Source organism: Felis catus, chromosome B1 (genome assembly GCF_018350175.1).
Source record: "Felis catus isolate Fca126 chromosome B1, F.catus_Fca126_mat1.0, whole genome shotgun sequence".
Lineage (NCBI taxonomy): Eukaryota > Metazoa > Chordata > Mammalia > Carnivora > Felidae > Felis > Felis catus.
Window position 1 is genome coordinate 108,160,958 of NC_058371.1, and position 16,696 is coordinate 108,177,653.

Here is a 16,696-nt window from a genome sequence, read left to right on the forward strand (position 1 = left end):
CTTGATTGACCGTCTGTGAGAGAGTTGAGTTCTGATGTTAGAGCCTGGGAAGCTGGGTGGCCCCATTTTTACCTCTATTGCACATGAACATACACATAGCAAACACACACCACATGAATCTACCCAAGTAAGCTAAGCAGTGCCACATAGTGAAGAACGGAGCCTTTACACCAAGCCCAGTCTAACTGCTGGAACCAAGCCCTTTGATTTGACAATCACATTTGACTTCTAGGGGAAACTGGATGTAATTTCAGTCAGATTTCTTTCTCTTCACTGGTACATCTATTCATTTCTTTTTCTTTTTCTATTCTAAATCTTAGATACAGAAAAAGAAATAACTTATTTTTATTTTTCATTTTTATAAAATATTTTAATTTTTTATATTTTTAAAATTTTTTGTAAATTTTTAAAATTCTATTTTGCTTTCTTCATTTTATTCTATTTTATTGTATATATTTTTTTAATTTTTAAACATTTTTCTTATTTTTTCCCTTTTTTCTTTTCCTTTCTTTCCCCCTTTTTCCTCTGTTCTATCAAAATTCTTTCAACAACCAAACCAAATACATCTAGGATCTAGCTTCCTTTATTTGATTTTTTGTGTTTTTAATTTTTTAAATTTTAACTTTTCATGTTATTCTTTTTTTTTTTCCTCCAAAATGATGAAATGAAGGAATTAACCTCAAAAGAAAGAAAAGGAAGATTACAGCCAAGGACTTAATCAATGAACATATAAGCAAGTAGTCTGAACTAGAATTTAGAATCACGATAATAAGAACACTACCTGGGGTTGAAAAAAAACACAGAATTCCTTTCTGCAGAGATAAAACAAGTAAACTCTAGTCAGGACAAAATTAAAAATGCTATAACTGAAATGCACTCTTGAATGGATGCCATAGTAGCAAGGATGGATGGAACAGAGGTGCAAATCAGCAATATAGAAGACAAAATTATGGAGAATAATGAAGCAGAAAAAAAAAAAGAGGGAAACTAAAGTGAAAGACCACGATATAAGAATTAGAGAACTTAGTGACTCATTAAAAAGTAATAACATCTAAATCAAAGGAGTCCCAGAAGATGAAGAGAGAGAAAAAGGGGTAGAAGGGTTATGTGAGCAAATCATAAGGGAACTTTCCTAACCTGGAGAAAGACACAGACATAAAAATCCAAGGAGCACAGAGAACTCCCATTAGATTCAATAAAAACTGACCATCAACAAAGAATATAATAGTCAAATTCACAAAATACACACATAATGAAAGAATTATGAAAGCAGCAGGGGAAAAACTTCTTTAACCTATAAGGAAAGACAGATCAGGTTCCCAGTAGATCTGTCCACAGGTCCACAGCAGATATGTCCACAGGATATATTCAACATGCTGAACTGGAAAAATACGCAACCAAGAATTCTTGACCCAAAAGGCTGTAATTCAAAGTAGAAGGAGTGATAAAGAGTTTCCCAAACAAAAACTAAAGGAGTTCCTGACCACTAAACCACCCCTGCAAGAAATTTTAAGAGGAAGTCCCTGAGGGTAGAAAAGATGAAACAAAGCAAAAAGACCAAAAGCAACAAAGACTATAAAGGACCAGAGAACATGACCAGAAACTCCAACTCTACAGGCAACACAATGGCACTAAATTCATTTCCTTCAGCACTCACTCTAAATGTCAATGTACTAAATGCTCCAATCAAAAAATATAGGGTAACAGAATGGATAAAAAAAGAACATCCATCTATATGCTGTTTAGAAAAGAACCATTTTAGACCTAAACTTATCTTCCGATTGAAAGTAAGGGGATGGAGAACCATCTATCATGCTAATCGCTGTCAAAAGAAAGCTGGAGTAGCCATACTTACATCAGACAATCTAGATTTTAAAATAAAGACTAACAAGAGATGAAAAAGGGCATTATATCATAACTAAGGGGTCTCTCCACCAAGAAGATCTAACAATTATAAATATTTATGCCCCAACATGAAACACCTAAATATATATATTAATAACATTAAAAAAAACCTCATTGATAATAATACCGTAATAGTAGGGGACTACTACATCCCACTTATAGCAATGGCAGATAATCTAAGAAGAAAATCATCAAGGAAACAATGACATTGAATGACAAACTGAACCAGATGGACTTAACAGATATATTCAGAATATTTCATCCTAAAGCAGGAGAATACACATTCTTCTCGAATGCACATGGAACATTCTCCAGAATAGATCATTTATTGGGACACTAATCAGCCCTCAACAAGTACAAAAAGATCGAGATCATATTGTGCATGTTTTCAGACAACAACACTACGAAAGTCAAAATCAACCACAAAGGCACCCAAATCAGCAAGGAGGAAGCCAAACTTGCACTCTTCACAGAGGACATGATACTCTATTCAGAAAACCCAAAAGATCCCACCAAAAAACTGTTAGAACTGATCCATGAACTCAGCAAAGTCACAGGACATAAAATCAATGCACAGAAATCAGATGCATTTCTATACACCAATAATGAAACAAAATAAATATGAATAATGAAGAGAAATTAAAGAATCAAACCCATTTACAATTGCACCAAAACCCATAAAACACCTGTTTTATCAACCAAATTTAACCAAAGAGGTAAAAAATCCATACATGAAAACTATAGAAAGCTTATGAGAGAAATTGAAGAAGACACAAAAAAATGGAAAAATATTCCATGCTTATGGATTAGAACAACAAATATTGTCAAAATGTTGATACTATCTAAAGCAATCTATATATTCAATGCAATCCCTATCAAAATAAAGCCAGCATTCTTCACACAGCTAGAACAAACAATCCTAAAGTTTGTATGGAACCAGCCAAAGCCACACACAGCCAAAGTTTGCACAGCAAAAGTAACCCTTAAAAAGAAACCAAAGCTGGAGGCATCACAATTCTGGACTTCATGTTGTATTACAAAGTTGTAATCATCAACACAGTGTGGTACAGGCACAAAAACAGACACTTAGATCAATGGAACAGAACAGAGAACCCAGAAATGGACTTACAAACATATGGCAAACTTATCTCTAACAAAGCAGGAAAGAATATCCAATGGAAAAAAGACAGTCTCTTCAGCAAATGGTGTTGGGAAAACTGGACAGCAACATGCAGAAGAATGAACCTGGACCACTTTTTTACACCATACACAAAAATAAACTCAAAATGGATGAAAGACCTCAATGCAAGACAGGAAGCCATCAAAATCCTTGAGGAGAAAGCAGGCAAAAACCTCTTTGATCTTGGCCATAGCATCTTATTCAACACATCTCCAGAGGCAAGGGAAACAAAAGCAAAAATGTACTGGGACCTCATTAAGATAAAAGCCTTCTGCAGGGCAAAGGAAACAATCAGTAAAACTAAAGGCAACCAACGGAATGGGAAAAGATATTTGTAAATGACATATCGGACAAAGGGCTAGTATCCAAAATCTATAAAGAGTTCACCAAACTCTACACTTCTTTGATCTTGGCCATAGCATCTTATTCAACACATCTCCAGAGGCAAGGGAAACAAAAGCAAAAATGAACTATTGGGACCTCATCAAAATAAAAAAGCTTCTGCACAGCAAAGGATATAATCAGCAAAACTAAAAGGCGACAGACACAATGGGAGAAGATATTTGCAAATAACATATCAGATAAAGGGTTAGTATCCAAAATCTATAAAGAACTTATCAAACTGAACACCCAAAAAACAAATAATCCAGTGAAGAAATAGGCAAAAGACATGAATAGACACTTCTCCAAAGAAGACATCCAGATAGCCAACTGACATATGAAAAAATGCTCCACATCACTCATCATCAGGGAAATACAAATCAACACCACAATGAGATACCACCTCACGTCTGTCAGAATGGCTAAAATTAACAACTCAGGAAACAATGGATGTTGACAAGGATGTGGATAAAGATGGACCCTTTTGCACTGCTGGTTGGAATGCAAGCTGGTGCAGCCACTCTGGGAAACAGTATGGAGGTTCCTCAAAAAATTAAAAATAGAACTACCCTATGACCCAGCAATTACACTACTAGGTATTTATGCACAGGATAGAGGAATGCTGTTTTGAAGGGGTACATGAACCCCAATGTTTATAGCAGCACTATTGACAATAGGCAAAGTATGGAAAGAGCCCAAATCAATAGATGAATGGGTAAAGATGATGTGGTACCTACATACAATGGAATATTACTCAGTCATCAAAATGAATGAAATTTTGCTATTTGCAACAACGTGGATGGAACCAGAGTGTATTATGCTAAGCGAAATAAATTAGAGAAAGACAAATATCATATGTTTTCATTTCTATGTGAAATGTAAGAAACACAACATGAACATATGGGAAGGGAGGGAAAAATAAAATAAAAACAAAGAGGGAGGGAAACCATAAGAAACTCTTAAATACAGAGAACTGAGGGCTGCTTGAGGGGTGTTGTGTAAGTGGATGAGCTAAATGCGTGAATGGCAGTAAGGAGGGCACTTGTTGGGATGAGCACCGGGTGTTACATATTTAAGTGATAAACCACTAAATTCTACTCCCAAAACTATTACTATACTATATGTTAACTAGCTTCGACTTAAATAAAATTAAAAAAAGAAAAAAAAAAAACGGAGTTACATAGGGTCACCTGGGTGGCTCAGTCGGTTGAGTGTCTGACTTTGGCTCAGGTCATGATCTCACAATTCTTGAGTTCAAGTCCCACATCAGGCTCACAGCTCAGAAACTGCTTTGGATCCTCTGTTCCTCCTCTCTCTAACCCTCCCCTGCTCGCGCTCTCTCAAAATAAATAAAACATTAAAAAAAAACTGTTACATAAGACTATTTCATGACACGGCAAAATAAACACAGATTGTGAATGAAGGATCAAATTTATCAAATACAGAAATATGACTCCATTTTGGGGGGTGGGAAGAACAAATAGACAACAAACAATAATGTTCATGTCTGTGGGTTACAGGTAATTTTAATTTGTATTCCTTTTGCTTTACATTCTTAACACATCCTACAATGAATCTCATTGTTATTGTAATATAAAAATATGTTTGCTTATTTGTTTTAAAACTAGTCCCTTCTGAAGGACTTAAGGAACCAATCAAACCAGTCATACCTGAAAGGCTTATTTAGTTTGGCTGAAGCTTTTTCAGTGAGTGGGAAGCAGTCACTTGATTTCTTACCATAGGTGGGTAGATAAGGAATAACCTATTATTTTAAGTATGACTCATATGACCAAAATTATTATCTCAGCTTCTACCTCATTTTGTTTAGTTTTGTGTTGTTTTATTTTTAAAGTGTGATTTTCAACTTTAGAAAAGTAACTTACATTGAAGCTACCATAAATTAACTAGTATTACCTTAGAATATAAATACTTGCATAGGATTTCAATAAGCTAATATTTAAGAATCCGACTAAAGCTATTTAACATCCTGAAACACATAGAACATTTCTTTCATCCATATTTCAAACATTCAACATCTAAATTCCTGCTTTGATATTCTCAGATTTTATTTTTTTTTTAATTTCCCCCCCCACAGGTCAATTTTCTGAGTTTATTTTTAATGCAAAATGGTGAACAGAATTTCTTTCACTTAAATACCAAAAACCTTAAATAAGCATATTTGCTTCACCTATTGTAACTGCTCAAACCCCAGAAAAAAAGTGCTGGTACTAGAAAGAATTCTAATTATCACTGTAAACTCCCTGTGGTATATTTATTGAAAAGCAAGAGTGGTACCTGCAAAGCTCTTTAAAGCAACTAAGACAAATGTTCACTGCAACTGGAAATGGAATAGATTTTTACAACATATGCTATAGTTCTTCCTAACATTTCCTCTCACCCAACTGTTGCCCAGAGAGATGAGTAAAATACAAGTTTGTTATGAAGAGTACACAGTTTGTTATGAAGAACTCATTCTGAGCCAGAAGAGGTGAAGTCCAATAAAAGTACTGTCAAAAAGCTTCACCATTTTAAGTATCATTGAAATAGGCAGTTTCCTACTAAAATAGGTAGTTTGTCACCACTCTACTTATTGGGCTGTCTACAACCCTATCAGTACATTGAAGTGAATTAGACTCATCCTTAATTATTTATGGTATTTCTTGTCTTCTGTAAGCAACCTTATGTAAGAAACATTAATTCCGTGCAGATAGATGTTAAAGTGTAGATTGTTATGTGCCACAACCATGAGTTCTGATTCAGTAGGTCTGAAAAAGACGGTCAAAGAAAATACTTCAAAAAAAGCGGTTCAGAGTGCACAGGTTTGAGGCAGCAAAGACCTAAACTGACTTAATAGCAAATGTGACTTTGACCTAGTTAATTAATCTTTTTAATCTCAGATTTCTCATTTTTAAATGGATATAATGATAGTACCTATTTCACTTGTTGTTATGAAGATTAACTAAAGGATTATATGATAATCACCAAAAGAGTGATATACTTCTACATAACTGCATAATTGCTCCAAAATATACTATCCTTACCCTTATTATTATTGTTATTCATGAGTAAAACACTTCTTCTACACAATAAAATCTTTTCCAGGCACTTTTTAAAGTTTTGACTCTATTTTGATTGCATTATTCTGAATTCAAGGTTAAATTCTGATTTAGTAATGATGAATAAAGATCAGATTTTATGTTATTTTACTATGTGTAATTCTCATTTAACTTGGAAATGCTAGTTTCTAACCCTGTAATAAATTTTATTTTTGTCTTGATGTGCAATAAAAAGTTTTACACAAGGACATCTCTGCTATGAATTTTCTTCTATCTCAGAAATGTGCATTTTAATTTAGTAAAATAAATAAGTAAAACTAAAAATCTGATTATCTGAAAGATAATACTGAGGCAACAAAATATTAGACAAACACTAATGTGAGACTTATAAGAAAGATAATAAAAAATGCATTTAAAAATAGCAAGCATATGAAAGTAGCACTGCATTGAATATAGTGGATATCATAAACTTTATTATAAATCAAAGACTAGCTTTATAACTTTGCCTAGTAAAGATATGTCTTAAATGCTAGAGGTATGAAGTCTATAAAATGAAGGCCGAATCACAGCAGATCAGAATGGCAAAGAGAAAAATCATCATCCTGAACCATAACTAGTTATGATTTCTCATTATACAAATGTGCCTTGAATTTCCCCATTACCGGAGGGTTATTACACCCAATAACTATTGACCTGTAGGTCACAAATTAAAATCAACCAGATCTACAACTCCATTTAAATTATAATGTACCTCTCATTTCCTGGAAGAATCTCATCATGGAGATCATAATTGCAAATTGGCCACCATACACATCAGAAGTACTTAGATTTATTTTAAATTAAAAAGTAGCATCTAGTGTATTCCATCAACATAATAGGTTATTTATAACACATTTAAAGGAATTAAGTTTGAGCATCTACTTATCTACTCTTAAAAGAATATAAGATACATATTTAAATTAGTAACAAAAATGTCTCTTCAGATGAATATGCATAGAAAACAACAAGTAATGTAACAAATGCAATTTACCTTTATTCTCTTTACACAGACTCTTAATTAAAATACAGTAATTATAATAGATCTACTTTCTATAAAATCTGTCTTTGGCCAAAAGGAAATAGAAAGACCAAGACAAATTTTATTAAATAATAATAAAAATGAGGCCTTATTATGCCTCTACTTACTAATGAAATTCCATGTGAATTACTTTCTTTAGTAATGACATATCATTTTAAATCCAAAATAGTCATTTCTCATGACTAAGCAAATAAAGGAATGAGACTCATAGTAATATTCTGAAAACATAATTTCCAGGTGGGAAATTAAAAGAGGCCAAAAAGTAGAAAGAGTCATTTATGCTAATCACCTGCTTTACAAGAATTTCATACACACACACACACACAAACACACACACACACACACACACACATCTAATGAGGGTAATTATCAAAATAGAGCCTTTTATCTATTAACCTTTTAGCCTAGGCCTCAAAGCCCATATATAAGGTAATATTTTCTAGCATAAATCCATCTTGTAAGAATGTAAATTTATTGGGCTTCACCATAATCTTGGGGGAATATATATTAATGATTTTTCCAAATACTCAATCTAACCCAGACTATTTACATGGCTCACTTCCCCACTTATTGCGACACTGTGACATCACCACAGCTCCTTAATGTGTGCACATTTCTAGTGAATTTAAAATCCATTACACATGTCAGATTCATATGTGCAGCTTATTAAATAAGGTTTTAATGTTTGTTTTTTATCTAGAATTCAAGATAAAGATAAATGTCACAAAATTTTAACAAGTGAATTTGAAACAAATTGTTGCTTTAGATTTAATATGTAATATGCAACTAATTGTGATAAAATCAACTTATAATTTCAGTACATATCACTTTACTTACATGAAGAACTTAATTGAAAAATCAAGGGGGAAAAAACACGAAATGCTAAGATTACTATTACAAATTCTTACAAGTTTTAAATTCCTCATTTTAAACAGTTTTTTGGAAAATATATTATTTCTGTTATGATTACTTTGGTAAAATAGCCCTGTTTAATAAAGATAAACTACTATTATTGTAGTTCAGTCTTAGTAACTCCTATTTGTGAAGCACATAATTAATGAGTATTAATATTTTCAGTTCGATTCACTGCAATTCTCTCTCTACCACTGGACCTTTTCTACAGGTATTTAAAAATACCTTATTTTTTTCTCTCTTTAAAATTAAATGTGTGTGTGTATGTATGGAAAAAAACCCTCTTTTTAAGCCCTAATCAACTCTCTGATTCTATGCATTTAGTCCTCTACATTTTAACTTCTTCAAAGTGTTGTGTATTGGGATAGAACTAACTTAAACCAACCAAGAAAATATATTGCTTTTAAAAATTATCTTGGTGAAAATATAAAGCTTTTTTAAAAATTAGCTTTGTAAAAAAGTGGAACCAAAATCTTAAATGCCATTAGGACTATTTTACTGCCTCTTTTTTTCTCTTTTTGTTTTTCTGCTGACTTCTCTTCCACTGTTGTCTTCCTTTGCCCATACAAGATCTGCTTCTAAGGTCATCTACTCACACATCTTACAAGAACAAAAGAGTATCTTTTTCCCAGCTCTAGTTTTCCTCTGATTACATCATTTGAGTTACATGCCTATTCCTTTTACCAATAACTGTGACCAAAGGAAAGGAGCATTTATGATTGGTCTTGTTTAGATCAAGTGTACAGTACACTCTTGTGCTAGAAGAATAAGGCGCTGGAAATTGGGAAGACTAAAATGATAGTATTCACTGAGCTAGCCTTCAAGCCTTCTCTTTTCTACATATTTTCCGTGACAATTTATGTTAAATATAATCACTGAATTAGTGATCCCAAATCTGTATTACTAACTCAGATTTCACTATGAAGCTTCAAATCAGTATTTAAATGACTCATGTACATCTTGACCTTAAGGTCTCCATTCATCTCATATCAGCACGTCTATAACCCCATCCAAACTTGCTTCTACATCAGCCTTCTCTAGCCCAGCAGATGACTCCATGAGTCAACCTAGTTCACTAAACCTGAAACACAGTAAATCTCTTTGAAAATTGTATTTACCTTATCCCTATCACTGTTAATTCCTACTCAATCAAAATTCTTCACTGTTTCTCATCACTCACATACATCGCTCTTATATATTCCTAGTTTAGACCAGGGCTTCCTCTAGACTGGGCTACTAAAGTGGAATATTTACTAATCTCACCATTTTTAATTCTTTAGACATAATCACCACTAATTCTTTCTACAAACTGGTGTTTTGCCAAAGCAAATATAAAATATTCACAGCAAATATGAGCTTCACACAACAAAATGCTTATAATAAATGTTGTATTGACTTCATACTACTTAAAAAAATTTAATCCATTCTACACACTATCCTGCTGGAGAAGCACAAAAATGCAATAAAGTCATTAGATGAAATCTCTCGAATTAAAGCAAAAGCCCAATGGGTCATAAAAAATCCAACAATGGACACAGGTTAATATTTATATCTACCAATAAAGGTACATTCCAAACCAATATTATTTTTTAATTAACATCTTTCTTAAATATCTCTCAATCCTACCACCTACCTTACATGTATTACTTGAACGTTTCAAGGACCAAGTCTGCTTCCTAGTTTAGAGGGATGTATTCAGTATCTCCCCTTGGATGGCTGTTTCTGCCTCCTCACTTTCCAAATCTTAGCCCCATTTCTCCCACATTTTTATACGAGCTAAAGCTAGAGATCTAAAAGATCTCTTAAAATCCTTTAAGTTTGTTCTGTTTGGAATAAATAATGTTTACAATTTTGATTAAGAGCCAAGATATCAAACACAGGCAGTTTCACATAAAAATCTGGGCTTACAGCTTATTTTGAAAAGTTGAGCATCTGGCCAATACTGAGCCTACATTGCCTCATGTGAAGAAAGCTAAATAATGGCTTCCTAACTTGTAAGATTTCTCTTCAATTTAGTACAATGTCTAACATTCTTTGCTCATTTTTTAATACGTGTTCACTTTTGTTGTGAAAATGTTTTGAATGAAAATATACACATCACGATATTCATCTCTAAATGTTTCAGGGTGCATCTCTTAATAAAAAATGTAAAATAACTCCTACATAATCACAATACCATTATTACATCTAAAAATTAGCAACAATTCATTGATATCAAATAATATACAAGCTATATCCAAAATCTCCAATTGATCCCCTAATTATATTTTATAGTTAATTATTTAAATTGGTTATTCATTTCTTAAGCATGACCAGATCTACTCATTAAGCTTATTTACACTATTCATGCTGGCATTTGAGTTTGTATACCTGATTTAAGATAAAAAGGTAAGCTTTGGAATGGGAGAAGATATTTACACATGACACATCTGATAAAGGGCTAGTATCCAAAATCTATAAAAAAACTTATGAAACTCAATCTCCAAAAAATAAATAATCCAGTTACGAAATGGGCAGAAGACATGAATAGACATTTCTCTCAAGGAGACATCTAGCTGGCTAACAGACACATGAAAAGATGCCCAACATCACTCATCATCAGGGAACTACAAATCAAAATCATGATGAGCTACCACCTCACACCTGTCAGAATGGCTAAAATTCACAACAAAGGAACAAGTGTTGGCAAGAAGGTTGAGAAAGGGGAATGCTCTTACACTGCTGGTGGGAATGCAAACTGATGAAGCCACTCTGAAAAACAGTAAGGAGTCTCCTCAAAAAGTTAAAAATACAACTACCCTATGATCCAGCAATTGAACTCTTAGATATTTACCCAAAGGATACAAAAATACTGATTCAAAGGGACACATGCACCCCGACGTTAACAGCAACATTATCAACAATAGCCAAATTATGGAAAGAGCCCAAAGGTACATAAATTGATTAATGGATAAAGAATAGGTTGTGTGTGTGTGTGTGTGTGTGTGTGTGTGTGTGTGTGTGTGAGTGTGTAATGGAAAATTACTCAACCATCAAAAAGAATGAAATCTTGCCATTTGTGACAATGTGGATGGAGCTAGAGTGTGTTATTTTTAGTGAAATAAGTTAGATAAAGACAAATACATATGATTTCACTCATGTGTTATTTAAGAAACAAAACAGATGAACATAGGTGGAAAAGAAGGAAAGGGAAACTAGAAAAACTCTTAACTATATAGAGAACAAACCAAAGGTTGATGGAGGGAAGGTGTGTGAGGGGATGGGTTAAATGGGTGATGAATATTAAGGAGGGCACTTATGATGAATCTTGGGTGTTGTATATAAGTGAAGAATCACAAAATTCTACTACTGAAACAACATTACACTATATGTTAACTAAACTGCAATTTAAATTTTAAAAATAGAAAACAAAATTAATTAAAAATATGCCTTAACTTCTCTTGGAACAAAGGAAACTTAAGACTTCAAAATCTAAAATTCTTACTAATTTACATTCATATTTACCATTTTTGTGAGGATGGTAGATGGAAAGCATAGCTGGAGAGATAAATTAAAACCAATTTTAAAAAGATCCTATCTTTCATGACTCTTACAGTAACAAGCATAAATTAGAAACTCTAAAATGTTTCTGACACATAGCAATCTTTTTTGACTGTCAGTCTATGTTCATGTTGGCCTAGAGAAGGGAGAGATGGACTCTAGGCTTGGGGAATGGAAGATCAGTCATGAAGAAAGAGATGCAAAGAAACTTACCCCAAGTCCTGGAAGAGGAAGAATGCTTCAATCCATTCTAAGCCTTCCCACGGTTCTGGGAATAGAATAAAAATCCCTGAATGTGACTTGTAAGACACATCATGATTTATTTTTTGCATATATACCAATTATTTTCCTGTCATTCCACCTAGGCTGAATGTTTTTACTCCTTGAATGCATTATGTTCTCACCAACTCTGACAATTGCCAGAAACACTTTCTTAAGCCTTAAGTATTAGCTGAAATGTCACTAATAGAATGGAAATCTCCCAACTACCCATGTCTGGATCAACAACCTTCAAGTACTTTTTTTTCTTCTATCCATTCTCCTTTATTACATAAACACCTAGTTACAAGTTGTACAAATCAAAACACAAAGGAAGAGAAGGGTGTAGGGAAGGTTTCTGTGATGTGCAGGGGGTGGGAAGGGAGAAAGGGTTGGGAGCCAGTCCTCCCCCTCCACACACAGCCCTGGATGAGGGCTATGGCATCTGCAGTGGGGATCTGAGAAGGAGGTGGGCAAAGATCCAGGGTAGCTAAGGGATAGAGGAAGCCCCTAAACCCAGAGCTCACTCCAAAAGCCCCTTCATTGCATGGTAAGGGGAGGATGAGGAAGGTGAGGAGGCTCAAAGATGGAGCAGCAAAATGAAAAATCAATAGCAGATCAGACTGGAGTTGTCATGGTAGGGGATTAAAGAAGGAAAAAGTAGGTAAAGGGGGCAGTGAAAGATTCTCCCTGAGACCCCCCAAGGAAAGGGGGGCCAGCTTCCTTGTTAATTTAATATTAAATTGGGAGTGGGAGTTGGAGAAGAAAAAGTTATTTCAGGGGATTATTTCTCAACCTTCAAACGTACGTCCTCCGAGCCTTCTACCTCCACTGACGTATTACTCAACATGGTCTACCATGATGATCCATTATCAGTTTTATCAATAAGACTACTTGCTCTGTGAAAGCTAGAGCCACCTCTAGCTCATTATCATTTTGTGTTCAGCATCTTATATGGTCCTGAACATGTAACACCTATCCAATGAATGAATTAAAAAATACAGTTACAGTCTTGTTCTAAGACAATCTTTGTTGAAAACTAAAGATGAGTTCATCAGATATACTGTAAAATATGTTGCAAGCACTTCAAAGCTCCATCTTATTTTTTCTTGAAAGGTGTTTTACTGACATAAATAAAGGCTACGCTATATTGCAGGAGAGAGAGAGAGAACTTAGAAGAATGATGTCTTAGCAGATCGTGAATGTGTTGTAGTTTTGTTTCTGCACATTGTCAGCTAATTATGTATTTCTGGACTACATTTTCAATTATTCTACTAACAAATCAGAAGAATCAGATTCCATTCCTTCTATACATCTCCTCATCAAAGGGGAGAAATTTTAAACAATATTATTACTAGAACATTGATTTTGGATTACAAGAACTTAGAAACGCATTAATGGCAGAAGTGTAGGCCTCAAATAGCCAAATTCACTGAGAGAATACATAAAACAATTACCAGCACAGGAGCAAAATTTATGTCAAGCTAGTGCATAAAAAAATAAGCAAAGACTATAAACATGTTGATTATAATATTGCACAAACAATACAGTTTTCTTTCCAGTAAGTTATTTTTTTTAAGTTTTTAATGTTTATTTTATTTTTGAGAGAGAGAGAGAGAGAGAGACAGCTTGAGCGGGGGAGGGCAGAGAGGGAGACACAGAATCCAAAGTAGGCTCCAGGCTCTGAGCTGTCTACATGGAGCCTGATATGGCGCTTGAACTCACGAACCGGGAGATCATGACCTGAGCCCAAGTCAGACACTTAACTGAGTCACCCAGGCACCCCATCAGTAAGCTATTATAAAATTCTGAACTTGAATATTGTGGCTCAAGCTCTGGTCAAGAATTTCTGAATTCAGCTTTGTCACTGTCCAGCAATATGTGGCCCCGTGCAAATATCTTACAAGCTTTGGTCTCATTCCCTTCAGTTGTAAAATAAAGGTTTGGTATATACCCTCTAAAGTCTATTCTATATTGAAATGTCTCTATTTAATTTCCTCTATCTGCTTTCAAACTCAGTATATTGGAGACAGCACAATTATGTGAATTAATGGTTAGGCAATTTTCCCCCTTTCTGAAATCCTCATATACATAAAAAATTTTTAAAAACTACACATATCACTTTTTTATCATTATCGAATTTTATCATTATCTCATATATATATTTACACTTGAAAACACTGAAGCATTAAGAACTTTAGCAAATTGCCCAAGTATATGTTGACTAGTAAGGGATAAAGAAGCCAGGAACCCACATCTCTGATCCCTAAGCAAGTATTCTTTTCATTCTAGCTTATTACATAATCGTGTCTGTTTCTGAGGCGTCTAAGTTTTTAATGTGTAATTTAACAGATTTTAACCCAGCATGATCTATAGAATATGTCAAATAGGAATGATCAGCCTGGTTCCTATATTTGGCTATGAACAATGATGTGCTAATATCTGGCAAGATATTGAGAAATGAGTCTATTATTTGGCACTAAAAAAATAATTGAGAAGATTAAAACACATGTATACTGATGTGATTTCAAAATATGACTGAAAAATCTTTGCTATCTCTCCCAGTCAGAGGTGGAGTCTAATTCTCTCCCCTTGAATACTAACTGGTCTTGGCGACACACATTCTAACAAACAGAATACTGCAGAACTGACACAAAGACTTCTAAAGCTAAGTTGTAAAAACTTCCACCTGGCTTTCTTTCCTGGAATCTGGTTTTTAAATCCACCTGCCATGTTGTGAGAAAGTCCAGGACACATTCACAGGACATGTGGAGGTGTTCTGGCTGACAGCTCCATGTGAGGTCTCAGTTGATGGGCCGTCAGCACAAACAGCCAGACATGAAAGTGAAGACACATCTGAGATAACTCTAGCTCCAGCTACCAACTAACTGAATCTTCATGAGAACCCAACTAAAAATTGCCTAGCTATTCCAATTATCCCCAGAGTCATGAGATTTGGGAGTATGTTAGTAACAAAAGAGTATTGAAACATTCAATTTTTCTAAAATTATATAAAATTAACTTTTTATTTTTCTCTCAGTTGTGAGCCCCAGCCAACAGATACTAAGACTAATCCTCACCTTACCTTTTATAATTTCAGGCTTCATATAGCTTATATAAGAGATACTATAATTAAGACTTGGACTTTGGCATCAGATATTTTTTGTATTTTTTTAATGTTTATTCATTTTGAGAGAGAGAGAGATAGGAAGAGAGAAAGAGCATGCTAGTGGGGGGAAGAGCAGAGAGAGAATGAGAGAGAATCCCAGGCAGGCTCTGCACTGTCAGCACAGAGCCCAACATGGGGCTTGATCTCATGAAATAGAGTATGATGCTTAATGGACTGAGCCACCCAGGTGCTCCTGGAATCAGATATTCTTAGTTCTGGCTCTACTTCATTGAGTGATTCTGGAAAAATTACATACTCAAAGACTCAATTCCCTAATAATCAAAATTAATAAAATGCTAGAACACATCTTGTTAGTTTTTCTAAAAAATATAATTAATATTAGTCATATAAAGTTCCTTACACAAATACTAAGTCTGTTAACCTGTTGATTAGAGAACTTCAGGTACATTAACTTTGATTCCATCCCTACCACTTTAGCCCCATATACAGGCTTGCCCTCGTTCTCATAATGTCCAAAGGCCACCTATAGTTCTTCTGCTAAAAAAAAATCACTGAATTCACTTTCAAGAGATTTTTAAATCTAAAAAGAAGGTTTACAAGTGGAAGAATTAATCTGATTTTCACCATAGCCAATATATTGGAAGACAAGCTTACAGAAGCATTTGTTTATTCCCAGACTAAAAAAGCAACACCTTTAATATAGAGAAGAGGATGATTATAATTATGACAAAGTTATTTTGTCATCTAAGATGTTATTTTAGCACCATACAAATATTTTATTTTTGCACTTTCCAAATGCTAGATACAATGTATATAACAAAATATCCATTGGGAAGAATTGATTTTATGGAATAAAGTCAAATCTGGAACTAGTTTTACCCTCTAACACTCATTTCATTTGAGAAAAGAAAAGGTAATAAAGTTCTGAAGAAGCATTTCCATTTATTTCTCAAACATCTTGATATAACAGGCAAAACCTCTTAATGAAAAACTTTATGACTTATGAAGTTCATGTCATGAACATACAAAACTCTCACCAGATCTTTAGTGAAGGAGAATTCTGGCCTATGAGAATGAATTTGACAAATCTATTAAAAATGAGATGATTTAGGGATAAATTTTCCATTACTCATTCAAATCTATTACCTTGCACTCACAGGTTTAATTGCTTTTAACAATGAAATAATGGGGGTAATTATAAAAATTCATATTTGCTATTCTTCAACTTTTAAAAACATTTTTAAATAGCTGCTTAT

General features: G+C 34.0%; 1 long non-coding RNA gene across 4 annotated transcripts in view; it reads right to left on the reverse strand.

The window, feature by feature from the left end:
* Window positions 1-16,696, reverse strand: part of LOC123384970 — a 476,510-nt gene that overhangs the window by 383,914 nt on the left and 75,900 nt on the right. For all 4 annotated transcript variants that reach the window (XR_006596843.1, XR_006596840.1, XR_006596841.1 and 1 more), the window contains exon 3: window positions 12,266-12,320. This is a non-coding gene — a long non-coding RNA (uncharacterized LOC123384970). The remainder of the gene's footprint in view (window positions 1-12,265; window positions 12,321-16,696) is intronic.